The 14,379-nt window shown below is 32.2% G+C and overlaps 1 long non-coding RNA gene across 1 annotated transcript; it reads left to right on the top strand.

The window, feature by feature from the left end:
• Nucleotides 1–8,415: 8,415 nt before the first annotated feature.
• LOC139844166 (uncharacterized) lies at nt 8,416–11,809 on the top strand. Its single transcript, XR_011757850.1, has 3 exons — nt 8,416–9,347; nt 10,669–10,733; nt 11,172–11,809. It is a non-coding gene; the product is annotated as an uncharacterized lncRNA (long non-coding RNA).
• Nucleotides 11,810–14,379: the final 2,570 nt, after the last annotated feature.

Raw genomic sequence — 14,379 nt, 5'->3', positions numbered from 1 at the left:
CAAAATAATTTTCTTAATTACAATCTTTATGAAAATATACCTACATATATATTTTCTTTAGATGTAATCATGGATTTAATGAGTTAACATAATATTAATCTCATCTGGTTTTCGATTAGGACTAGAACATATAATCTCTAAAACTTTTAGAAACTACATATTCTCTGCAGAATATTTCTTCGATGAGGTTATGAATCAATACTTCATCGTTTGTTGTTGTTGGTACTTTTGATGCAGGTGATGTTGCTGGTGCTTGTAATCTTTGCACCATATTCTCTAAAGCCACTACTCGAGCGCGAAGCTCGTTGACTTCTTCTATTACACCGGGGTGGTTGTTGGTTCGGACGAGCGGGTAAATTAGATCTAGAATCTGAGATAGTATATAATACTCTGGAAATGAGAGAGAAAATGGTGTTTCGGATAGGTTCGCCGGTAAGTGCTTCAGGTTCATCGCCAATAGGGCAATGTGGTGGATGGAAGGGATCACCTTCTTCTTACCTCCAATGATTAAGTAGATTACGAACCCATCCCCAATTCATCCAGAATAGATGATGGCTAATTGGTTGATCCATTCCGATCACACTGCTTTCAGAGCGCGAGTGGAAATCCATATCGGAATAGCTTTCGGAATCTAAGGAATTTGAACTAGATACAAGATTCATTTTGTGTATACAAGGAAAAGATTTTTGAAATGAAAATTATAGGACTAATTTAGTATTCCTCAATATATAGTTTACATATGTATTTATAATACCAGAATCCCATAAGTTACGGAGGATTTTACGGAAGATGTCAGGCAAAGTTTACTGTAATAGATATGCCAAGATATGAATTTTGTCTATACACTATCTATGTAATTAATGCAGTAAGACGCGTTTAGACTTAAGATGATAGACAAGTAATTTCCGACAAGAAATGATAAGCAAAACTTGGTAAAAACAGATACAGTCAGAGTCCAGACTCACTAATGCATCCTAACAATTACCAGTTAAACACACTAATGCAAATTCTGGTTCCCTATGACCTCAAGCTCTGATACCAACTGTGACGATCCGTCCAAATCAATTTGGATGAATACATCATTCATCGATTTCACAGTGAGGTACTGATCTCTACATGATATGTTTTGCAAACATTGCATTCTTTTGAAAAGGCACACCATAATTGAATATCAAATTCCAAGGTTTTTGACGTTTGATGATTTCTACATATAGACAATCACCATAAATAATAGTTTACAATACTACATCCGTTGATAATACAGTCAAATAAGATACATGATGATGATTTTGTGAATGCAACATTTTCTTGAATAAAGCATGTATGACTCCATGCACATAACTTGTATCACATATAAGCATACAACGGAAGACTTCTAGGAACCTGAGAATAAACATGCTTAAAAATGTCAACACAAAGGTTGGTGAGTTCATAGTTTTAATGTTGCGCAATATCTGTATATAAAGGTGGATCACAAGATTTTAGTTGTTTCATCCAGAAATGTTTATCAAAATATTCTACAAGATTAAGCACCCTGGTAATTAAACTTTAACGTCTATATAATAAGTACCCATGTTTTAACATACATGTAACCAACATGTACAATACACGCAAACCAACGTGTAGTAACCTCAAATAGCATACGTCTGTTTTATAATTCAGGCTAGGGTTTCTATACCTGGAACAGACGGGGATGTCAAACCCTATGGATCCATATATAACTACTCCACCCACCAGTTCTTATAACCGGCAGTTACTAGTTACCAAAGCTAAGGGATTTTCGGTTCAAACTCAGTGTAGAATTAAGTATGTACTTGTGTCCATTTTTTTTAAAATAAAGTGCATGTATTCTCAGCCCAAAAATATAGATTGCAAAAGCAATTAAAAAGGGAGCAAATGAAACTTACCTTAGCAGCACATAAGGTCATTCACCGAAATGTGGCCGAAACTCAGAATGCAAAATAATTGTAGATCTTAACCTAGAGAACATATGTTGGTCAATACATGTCTAACAAGCTAGGTCAGGTCATAGTGTATCACAATCCTAATGCTCGAGACTGACATGCAAAAGTTAACAAAAGTCATCTCAAAAGTCAACCTGACCCAATATGATCTTTAAATCTATACATGTTTATTAACATAGTATAAGTCTTGATAACTGAACGAATTTATAGTTTATCAAACTCAAAATATTATTTATTTTAGGAGCTATATTATATTTGAATTATCATGGCAATCGAAAATATTTTATTATTTCACATAGTTTTCCAATACTTGTAAAATCAGATTATAGTGTTTATAAAACTTTAAAACATGATAAGACAGTCAACTTTGACAATTGTTCAACGAGACGTGCCTTATATAAGAATTCATTTACTCGACTAATAATATTTGGAAATTCAATTTATCAATCTTATAAACAAGTTGTTTAAATATCAATTTACAGTTTCAAATACAATTTCAATTAATATTAATCATAATTCAGTTGATCATATCTTTTAATCCGTTCATCTAAATCACGCGATTTCTAAATGAAAAGTTAATAATTTTTCGCCAGTTTTTCAAAAACATGCATATCATATACCTTATATTAGTAGCATATGTATCAAATTCGTGATTCATCATAAACAATCTAACGACAAAATTAAAGCATACAAGCATGCATAAACATATATACTCGAGCACTAGACATGGATACACTATTAATATATAAAAGATAAGATATGAATGCTCACGTATCAATATTGTGATTCAATATTGTAGGAAAGTACGTAGATGCAACGGAGATGATAAACACTAGGTTTGACTTGTGGACAATACCCACGAACATTACCACTAACCTCCATAGCTATAACCCATAGTTTCCTTAGCTCTATCCCGCTCGAAAAGCTTGTTTTGAAATCACACGCTCATAACCTCGTCGTAGTATTTTATGTATAATACTAATAATAATACTAATACTACTAATAATAATATTATGATTTATAATAATATTAATATTAATAATAATAATAATAATAATAATATTTTAAATAAATAAATAATATACGTAGTAATAGAGAGATTGTGAAGTGAATGAGTGAATGGTGACCAGAATTCGTCGAGCTTTTATAGGACCTGAACTCACCAGCCCTGCCATGCGATTGCATGGCTTGAAGGGGTAAATCCCATGTGATCGTATGGGTTCCTTTGACAGCTCACAATCGTTTAACGTTTTGCTTGTCGACTTGATTAAATATATATATAATATATATAATTTATATTAATTAAATATATATTATATTATATTCTCGTGCCTAGTTAACTTGAAATTTTGGTTCCGATGTCCTGTACGTTTACGTTCGACTTATGTCCCGGTTCCGGTTTCTCGAACGCATTTTCGTACGCTTAGAAAACTAGCACGTTACGTTATGCAACGTGTATCTTTATTAATAATTCGATCCAATCATCGATAGACTATATTATTCAAAGTATAATCTTTACATTTGAGTGTTGTGGTCATTTGCTTCTATAAATCAAGATCTCGATATTCATTAACGTGATAATATTAATTAAAATCCAAAACATTTTTGTATCCAATTAAAATCATATATATATATTTTAAAAAAAATTGTACATTTATATATAGTTGAAATATTTTTATAATATTTAGTTTTTCAAAAGCAATTATATTTTGAAGTATAAATTAGATCGTTTACATAATAGAAAATATTATATCATATAATATTTTTAATTTAAAACTTAAATAGATATAGTTCATTTATGTACTAGTGTTTTAAATATTAATCGCATCACTAAGCGAGTGTTACTATCGTGTACTTAACTAATTTGAAAACATATATATTTAATGAACACGTTTTAAATACAAGTTGCAAGTTATTTATATATTTAGTTCTAACAATTAACATTTCGACTTATTGTATATATTCAAATTCATTCTTTAAAAGATTTCATCTATGTCATAAAACGTTTTCAATATTATGAAAACTAATAATTATCTTATCAAAAGACACGAGGCAATCATTGTGTTAAAAGTTAATCTCTACAAACCTTTATCCAGTTATCGTTAATTGACCTATTTGTTCTTACTTGTAAATCACTTTACCATTTTTCCGAATATTGTTAAAATGGAAAGATTTCTCAAATCAAAGTGGACCTCTCAACAAAGACTCGTAATCATATCACAATGTATCTTGATAATTCAATCATTTGATATTACCTTATAATTTCGTCGTCAAATACGATCATGTAAAGTATTATACCTAATACTTTGTTAACGTTTTCAAGTTATAATATATATATATATATATATATATATATATATATATATATATATATATATATATATATATATACACGTATGTATTCCAATCCAATTATAATGGTTCGTGAATCATCAGGGTTTGGTCAAGGTTAAACGAATGTATGAACATAGTTTAAAATTTTTGAGCTTCAACATAACAGACTTTGCTTATCGTGTCGGAAACATATAAAGATTAAAGTTTAAATTTGGTCGAAAATTTCCAGGTTGTCACATTGAGGTTAAGGGGCAGATTCTGAATATGATAACTCATCAGTGCCAGTTTAGGGGTACACCTAAGGAGGATGCATTTGAGCATCTTCGTTCTTTCAAAAGTATCTGTAATTTGTTCAAGATTGCTCAGGTTGAAGATATAGTTATCTATTTGAGGGTTATCCCTTGGTCGTTGAAAGACGATGCAAAGGATTGGTTAGAATCATTGCCCGAAGGTGAGATTGATAGTTAGACTACGATGGAAGATAAATTTCTTCAGCATTTCTTTCCAGCTTCGAAGGCTGCTAAATTGCAAAGTGACATTAATCACTTTGTTCAGAAGCCACATGAGACAGTTTATGATGCATGGACACGATTCGGCAAAATGTTACGCAATTGTCCTCAACACGGGTTGAACAATTTTAATAAGGTCCAGATATTTTATAAGGGTGTTAATGTGCCGACGAGGAAAGAGATTGATATTGCTACAGGTGGTTCTTTGATGAAAAAGACTCCAGATGAAGCTTATGAAATCATCTCCGAAACTGCTATGCATTCATATGATTGGTGATGTTATGCGAGGTGTATACGAAATAGTTATATTTTTATTGCGAAATACTATTAAATACGATACAATTTTACACAAGTTATTTATTTATTTATTTATTTATTTATTTATAGAGTGGATATACCTAAACCTTGCTACAACACTTATAGGCAGTGTACCTAATCGTACAGTAGTGTAGTTTTTAGTAAGTCTGGTTCGTTCCACAGGGAGCTAGCCAAGTTTAACGCTATATTTTATTTTAAACTATATTTATATATAAAATATATATATAAGTAGTATTATTATTATAAAAAGGGGTTTTTACCGTTTAATGACCGGTTTGTCGATTTTATGTCTTAAGTCACAATTAAAATCTAATGTAAAATATTAAAAATAAAAATAACTTAATTTAAAGCGCAAAGTAAATGACGATAATAAAAGTGCGATAATTAAAAAGTGCGATAAATAAAATTACGATAATTAAAAAGTACGATAATTAAAAGTGCGATAAGATATAAAATAAAGAAATTATGCTTATTTAAACTTCCGTAATCATGATGTTCGACGTGTTGATTTTAATTTATTACAATGGGTTAATTGTCCTTTGTCCTGAATTATTCAATATGTCTATTTGGTTTTTGTCCATAACAGTCCATCAGTCATAAATATAAAGTGCGAGTGTCCTTGTCAAATTATCCTTATATCCGAAATCAAATATTCCAACTAATTGGGGACTTAAACTGTAACAAGGTCTTAATACTTTGCTTAATAATTACACCAGGATATCGACTGCGTGTAACCCAAGGTTTTAATACTTTGTTAACAATTACGCCAAGTGTCCTTGTACATAATTCACCCCTGTTTTAATGAGTCCATTCACTATTAATCCATCCCCGTGTCCGGTTAAATGAACGATTATTAGTATTTATAAATATCTCGCCCATCGTGTCCGATCGAGTGTAAATGGTTATTTATAGATACGCCAAATTGTAAATCTCTATATTAAATTAACGAACTATCATTCAGTTAAATAAATATAAAGCCCATTAATAGTCCATAGTCCAATTTCTATAAGTGTCGGTCTTTTGTTCAAACCCCAATTATGGTACAAAGCCCAATTACCCCGTCTTTAATATTTAGTCCAACATCATGATTACTTCTATTTAAATAAGCATAATAATAACTTAGCTACGAGACAATAATTTAAAAAGGTTGAACATAATTTACAATGAGTATTAATAGCGTAGCGTTACACGGACAGAATTTCGACTTACACACTTACAACATTCGCCACTATAACCTTATTATTATTAATTTAAAATTAAAATTAAAATTAAAATTAAAATATAAATATAAATATATATTGAGAGTGAGAGAGATTGAATATTGTGTATTGAATTCGGCAGAAAATGTTCCAATTTATAGCACTTGGCCAGCATTTTACTGCCATGCGATCGCATGTTTTTTGTGCTTCCAGGCCATGCGATCACATGGCCCTCTGATCCAGCTCACATAACTTTGTTTTCTAGTTTGCCGATGGTTTTTAATATAATATATATATATATATAATTTTAAGAATTATTTATATATTATATTATATTATATTTATGTGCATCGTTGACTTGTCATTTTAGCTCCGTTGCGTCGCGCGTTGATAGTTGGTTCATGTCCCAGTTCCGGATTTTCGAACGTCCTTTCGTACTATTTAATATCTTGTACTTTGCGTTTTGCGGCTCGTACTATTGTAACTTTTAGACGTTTCTTATCAATAAATTGAACCTCTTGGATTGTACTTTGTACTTTTTAGCTTTTTGGTCGTTTGCGTCTTCAAATCGTCGAATCTGTCTTTTGTCTTCACCTTTTAATATTTAAACGAATATCACTTGTAAATAGAACAATTGCAACTAAAAGCTTGTCTTTCTTGAAGGATAATGCTATGAAATATATGTTCGTTTTTAGCATTATCAAATATTCCCACACTTGAGCGTTGCTTGTCCTCAAGCAATATAGAACTTGAATATAACTTTACTAGAATCACTTCTTTATTCTTCACACTTTGTACATCAGTGATTTTAATACGGCGGTATGAACAATGATAGTAACGTTGTGGTTTACAGTCCCACATGACTATGAAAATTTAGATCCTTTAGGAAATTGGATCTTTATGAAAACATTTGATCTTTTGAAAATTCAATCTAGCTTTTATCCTAGATAAGTTTTCCAGAATAACTCTTCACCGGTGTTTGCAAAATGTTTTTGTGGGTTTTGTGGGTTTCAGATTTTAAAATTTTAGCTCAAAACTTATGGTTTTGTGTCACCCACTTGCTAATCTTGTATTGGGAAAGCAACACGTCCAGTATACTTGCTCCGTATAATACCTTTTGGTAAACTATCGTCCGGTTGCAAAGGAAAGCGTTGAACAAGTAACTGTTAAGGCAATGTCCCGTGAAATGCTTTTGATTATGGTCTATATCGTGTCGGATGCAATTACTATCCTTTTTAGTAGCAATAGTAAAGATCACCCTATGGTTTTTCGGTCTGGCACAAGGTCCTGTCTTCGACTATGCTATGCAACCACCGTTCTTACGGTTGACACCCGATTTGGTTCAGGTGACCTAATGAATTCCAGGTGAATTCCTAGGATTTTACGTTCAATGGTAATGAACGCAATGAAAATGGGTTTTCAGAAAATAAATCGGTTTGTAATTTTGATCAAAATATTTTCTCGTTCAAGCTCGAGTTTAGATATCATTGAATTCCATGAGTTTGTAATTCTCAATCTTTAAGGTCAATCTCAAGGATTGAGTAATATCAGTCTTAAAAGCTGATTTTTGATCTTTAATATAACGACCCTCACTTTTTCATTTCTATTTTTACTAAATTGCCCTTAGGGTTGTGTGCTTGTAAACTTTATTTGACAAAACGTCGACCGAATAGTAAACTTTTAGTCGACACTCTCTGTTAATTAAAGTTTATGCATTTTTGTGATATTATAAATATTAAACTTTAGGTAATTAATAAAATGTGACATTTTCCTAAATTAATAAACTTTTGGAGAACAATTAAAATTAAATAAAGTTGTAGGCCTAATTAAAAATTTATAATACTTATCATATAAAAGATAAATGTTACAAAAAAAAAAAAAATTAAAAACACATAAAGATATATGTGAGCCGGAAAAAAAAAAAAGACATAAAAGTTTAAACTTAAACATCTATCCTAATCTAAATCTAAAAAGTAATCCTACTCAACTCCAAGTATTCAAGTCTTCTAATCCTAATCTTATCACAACTTTAAACTAATCCTAATTCCAAGTCTTTGAACAATTTGTGTTGAATTATAACTCTTGCTAATTCCCTACATAAACACTTGCATGGCTCTCACAATTTCATCATAAAAATACACAACAATCCCTCCCTCTCACTTGTTTTAGTCGACAGATTTCACCTCCCCAAACCAACACCTGCATCGACCACAATCGACCACCAAAACAGCTCATCTTCCTCCTATTTCTCTGCTGCAAACCGTCACCCAACACAGCCTCATCCACCACCTGTTACAGCCTAAACAGCCGCTAGTTTTCCTGCTTTTCTGCTGCCTTTCTTCGACCCAAAAAGGCTGTCTTTTTGGCAGCTGAAACTCGCCACAATCACAGCCCTTCTGCTGTGATTTTCACAGCCTGCAACCACCATTTAAACCCTCCTGTTTCCGATGTAATTCGCCACCTGAAACAGTCATTCAAATCGCCTCAAAACGTCCCCTTGTTGCTGCGTTTTTGGGCAGCCCAAAACCACCATTACAGCAGCCTTTTTACTGCAAATTTCGACCCAAACAGGCTGCTTCAGGGCAGCTGCAAACCACCACCAAACCGCCATCGATGCTGCTATTTTGCAACCGAGAACCAACACCAAACTGCCACGCTTGCTTGTTGTTGTTATCGTCAAAGACCACCCCAATTTTTCTGCAAAACTAACGTGAATTGCGGCTATTTTTGCTGTTGCGTTGCAGCTGTTTTCGTCAGCCCCAAAACCACTAATGCACCATCACCTGCGGGTTGTTACTGCTGTTCGCTGACCGCCGCTTCTGTTGGCTATTTTCTGCTCGAAAAACGCAGCCAAAAAGCAAAGCTTGGCTGCTGTTTCAACGCTGTTTCTGGTCGCCTTTGTCCACCATAGTCGACCACCACAAACCACCGTGTTCTTTCACTGTTTGCCCATGTTTTGTTTCTGCTGATTGAACGAGACTCTCACACAACACATACTCGTTTCGTGATCAAATACTTCAACGGTATAAACCTTAACTTGTTTTACATAAACTTTGATTAGTATTTAACATGAATTTAATTATGAACATGACCATGAATTAAAATACATTAATATGGATTAGAAAGCTTAATAAAAGAAGTGACAAATATATATGTATGCAGGCATATATACGAATACATGTATGTATATGTGGATGAAAAAAAAAGATTAAAACTTTGGAAGTAATGAATACAATCACAAATATAGTTGTATGTGGGATATGATTGTAAAGTATTAATATTATGAATATTAAGATAAGTATAATAATTATGAACTTGATATAGTTATGAATATAATAAGAATAAAAGAAGATGAACATGTTAAATTTTTATATATAAGTATTATGAAGTATTAGTACGATATTATTATAAGATGAATTTGGTATTAACATATGATGATATTATAACTAAGTATTTAGTTAAAGGTAATGAACGAGTAAGAATGTGATTAAAGTATTAAAGTCATGTTATGTTGATAAAAGCATATAATTATAGTTATACTTACAAGAATTAATAAGATAATAAGATAATGATTATTAGTTGTTATGAACATGGAAATATTAAGATGATAAGTTTTTATATTAAAAATAAAGGATTATGATTATAAAAAAATATATTAAGACTTGTTTAAAGAATGAAAGTATTATGATGTTGAATAAATTATGGTTATGATCATTGTTCATGAAGTGGATTATTAAAAAGATATTAGGTTATGAATTATGTGATGATAATGATATATACATGCATGCATGCATACATATGTATGTACATGTATACGCAGTAGAAATATGTGCGTGTGTATATGTAAGTATATACATACGTATATATGTATGTGTATATATGTATGTATATGTACGTGTGTATGTATGTATGAGTGTGTATGTATATATATATAAAAGGTTAGTAAACTATAAAAGAAAAGTAATATAAGTATGTATATGTACCATCTTTTATTTATATATATATGTAACACGTACATATAATATATACATATATATCATATAGTTAAACATACACATGTATGATAATAATAAAGAATATATGTATGTATCACATAGGTGTATTTATATATGTAACACATATAATGATAAGATTTCATAATAGTTAATTAATAAAAGAGTAATACTATTATTATTAGTATAACCTATACACCTAATTATATAGTAACACTAAAGTACACTAAGTATATTATCACATATATAAATACAACTTTTCTCGAGAACGGTCACTGTTAATATAGTTTGCTATATTTATAAACAGACTTTATGTCTATTAGACATTAATTAATTGAATTTTTATCTCTAGGTTGAGATCTCTGTGTTCAACACTCCGATCATATAACTTGCCTGGAATATCTATCTGCTATTAAGGTGAACTTCATAGCCCCTCTTTTTACTATTTCTTAACTGTTTTATAACTTTGGGGTGGGACACATGCTTGCTTTCAAACTATTTTACGCATAGACACAAGTACCTGAAAACTGTTTAACTGTGCTGACATGCTTTGATTCATGCTAAATCCCTACCATGATATCGTTAATTACTGGAATTTTGGTAAGCTTAGTTATTGTGAATAGCGCTATTGAGAGTGACGTCTCTAACCATTTGACCGTTGGTCTTTGGTTACATAATAATGATTAAACGACACTGACAGTTCAAGGTGTCCAGGGGAACTTTGTTTATGTCTCGATATCATAACTTCAGCATTTACTTTTGATAACTAAATCTTGTGGTCTAAAACTATATATATTAAACCTATGTTGTTCACTCAACCTTTTTGGTTGACACTTTAAGCATGTTTTGTCTCAGGTGAAGATTGCTAAAGATTGTGTGCTATTTGGACTTTGCTGCATTTGGAGTCCGCATTTATACATTCATATTATTGCATTAAAATATTTAAGTTCAATTGTAATGACATTACTTTCCGCTGCTTTAAATACACTAGTTTATACTAAAAACGTCTCATATAGAGTCGTTCTCGTTTATACATACTTGTGTTATGATATTGTGAAGTCATATTTCCCCGACCCTATTTGGGGGTATGAAATTTAAGGAGATTATACTTTCTGAGGATCTGATTCATTAGTCTTATAAGCTAATTTACACAGTGTCCCCCATTGTACGAGACAGATCCTCTCATGGTTAGGATAACTCTGACCACTTGGCGACCCTGTTTGATGCTGAGGTCCGTGGATTTCCAGCTGATTTTCGAGAAAACTTTTCAAGGTTTTTCGTAAACTCTACAGCTGGTCTGGACGACAACTTCCTGACCTAAATCAAGAAGCGCGTGTCTTTTTCTCGGAAGACTTTACTTCCTTTTAAATTGCATTTATATTACAATAAACTGGGTAAACCTGATTAATATCGTCCAAAACAAAAGTATCTTCAATTATTTGTACAAAAATATGTGATATATGTTCTAAATAACTTGGTAAATTTTTCCCACACTTAGCTTTTATTTTTCTTTCTTTGCCTTTTTATTTTCTTCTATTCCATTTTAAATGAATTCTAACATTTTGGGTTGTTTCTCAATTTATGTCCTTTACGAGGTAACAATAATTTCGGTGTTAACACCTAGTTTTATCGTTCATAAATATGTATAAACATGATTTTGAATTCATTTATTTGAAAAAAAATTTAAAATTTTTGCTAGAATTGGGTAGTCAGTATATAAGACTAGGGCTGTTCTTTATTATCAGAGAGTACTAGATTCTAATACAACTACTGCGTTACTAGTATTTTTAATGGTAACCAAGTGTTTAAATTTAAATTTTAAAAATCCGAAAGAATTTAACCCCTTCCCACACTTAAGATCTTGCAATGCCCTCATTTGCAAGAAATCAGTAATAATTTAAATGATTGAGGGTGATTAGCGTAGAAAAATGATTAAATTTTACCAAAGTTTCCAAACATATTGTTGTTTGTGTTGAATGATAAATGGTGCACATCATTTGTTCATTCCGTCTGTTGTTACATCACACTTGTTTTTCATTTTATCGTCAAAATTAATAGCTTTTGCTGAACTTAATGCCAGTCTTTGAAAATGCGCTGTTTTACCCTGTTGTGTACATGAGATAAAATACATACAATACAAATATAAACATGCATGGTAATTTGAAATGGGACTTAATATCCCACTTTCAAATTACAAAAATAAAATATTAGTACAAAATAATAAAAATATTAAACATTACATTAAAGTATCAAAATGTTAGATGTTTAGCATAAATAGATAAAAAATAATAAAAGAGAAGACATCACCAATGGAACACTATTGATTAGGATAGGGGTTCCAGTTCATATCATCCTTTGGGTTCCATGGTTGGTGATAGGTGTCCTGGTATGCTTGATTAGGGTCGTACAGGTCAAAGGGTGGTCGCATATCAGGCTGATGTGGTGGATAGTAAGAAGGCCGAGTCGGGATGTAGTTATTTGGTACCTGATATGATAGCTGGCTTATGATTTAGTGCTGATGAACTTGCCAGCTATCGTGTTGGCATCGCCTAGAAGTCTCATACTCATTCGCGTCTTGCCACTGCTCATACCGACGAGGCCTTTCCTCATTAGTCATTTCTACCTCATCTATACGCTGAAAAACGTCAGTAAAACTATCCCTAATGACATCTCTGATGTCATCCGCTTCCTCCATCTCTTCATCCGAACCCCTTTCTTCCTGTGGATGACGACCCTGATATGGAAATGCCTGATTGCGTCTCCTAGTCAATACGTTTGCACCTTGATAGACTTGCAAACCTAAAGTCTCATCATGTTCCCTACATACCATCATCGGACCCCCTTGATCCCTATCTACAACCAAATACTCTCCAATGAGAGTAATAAAAATACCTCCTCCTATTATTCCCCCGTCTTGTATTCCTTCCACTATCTTAGACAAATAAAAACCAACACAGCAGGGGATATTAACAAAGCTTCTAGTGGCTCGAATGCACTTAAGATAAAATAAATCGTGTAGAGTCATTTTCTTCTTGTTGTTACCTCTTTGTGTAATCGAGTTTGCTAAGAATCTATGTATTATACGAAGCTCGGCTTTGTTAATATCTAAATAGGAGTGTCTTCCACTCCGCGTAAACACATTAAAATTTGACATACCCCTCCAGACGGCGTCAGCGTCAAAATTACTATCTACCCTCTCACCATGATAAATCAAATTTATACAATCAGGTAGTAGTAATTCAGCTGGAGTGTAAATCTGTAAAGCCCTGGCCATGTCCAGCATGGACATTCTATACATCCTACGGCCAAGTAAAAATCTAAGAAAACTCTTATCGTCTAACCTATCTACATCCTTATTAAAAGCTATAGAACTCATAAGCTAACCTATCTACATCCTTATTAAAAGCTATAGAACTCATAAGCTCAACACACCACTCTTTATATACAGGCCTACGAGTAGTAAATAAACGTTCCCAATTAGAAAAAGAAGAGCTGCCATACCTTTGAATTAGATGCTGCCTAACTGAGTTAGCTAGGTGGACCCTTTCCAAAGGCTCCCAATCTATTACCCTTGGTACTTCTACATTTTTAGTCTAAAGCTTAAATTTGTTACTTTGGTACGTCGGGTAATCTCTCCAACTTCTGTCAATCCTTAAATTGGGATGTAACTGTTCTTCATGAATTGTTGGGTGTTCTACTATATGGTGAGCGGGAAATACAACGTAGGCAATAAATAATTGTGGGTCTGGTTCATAGTATGGTACGTGTTGATCGGGCTGTTGTTGTTGTTCCTATTGTTGCTCCGGTTCGTGATATTGCATTTCTGGCTGTAGTTCCGGATCAGGTTGCCTAGATGATGATGATGCACCATCAGTATCGGTATTTCTCTGCAAAACACATTAAACACAAAATTTGTGCATCCAAATATGCATTAGTGTTAACAAAATAACAAATTAAAACAATTACAATAACATGTTTAATCCATATTAAACTTATACTCATTTTCATATTTTTATCAAATCTACAGTTTTTTCAAATAAGCATATATGAAAATGTTTACAAA

Source organism: Rutidosis leptorrhynchoides, chromosome 4 (assembly GCF_046630445.1).
Source record: "Rutidosis leptorrhynchoides isolate AG116_Rl617_1_P2 chromosome 4, CSIRO_AGI_Rlap_v1, whole genome shotgun sequence".
Taxonomy (NCBI): Eukaryota; Viridiplantae; Streptophyta; class Magnoliopsida; order Asterales; family Asteraceae; genus Rutidosis; species Rutidosis leptorrhynchoides.
The sequence above is the reverse complement of the archived record's forward strand: the minus strand, read 5'-3'. Positions and strand labels throughout refer to the sequence as shown.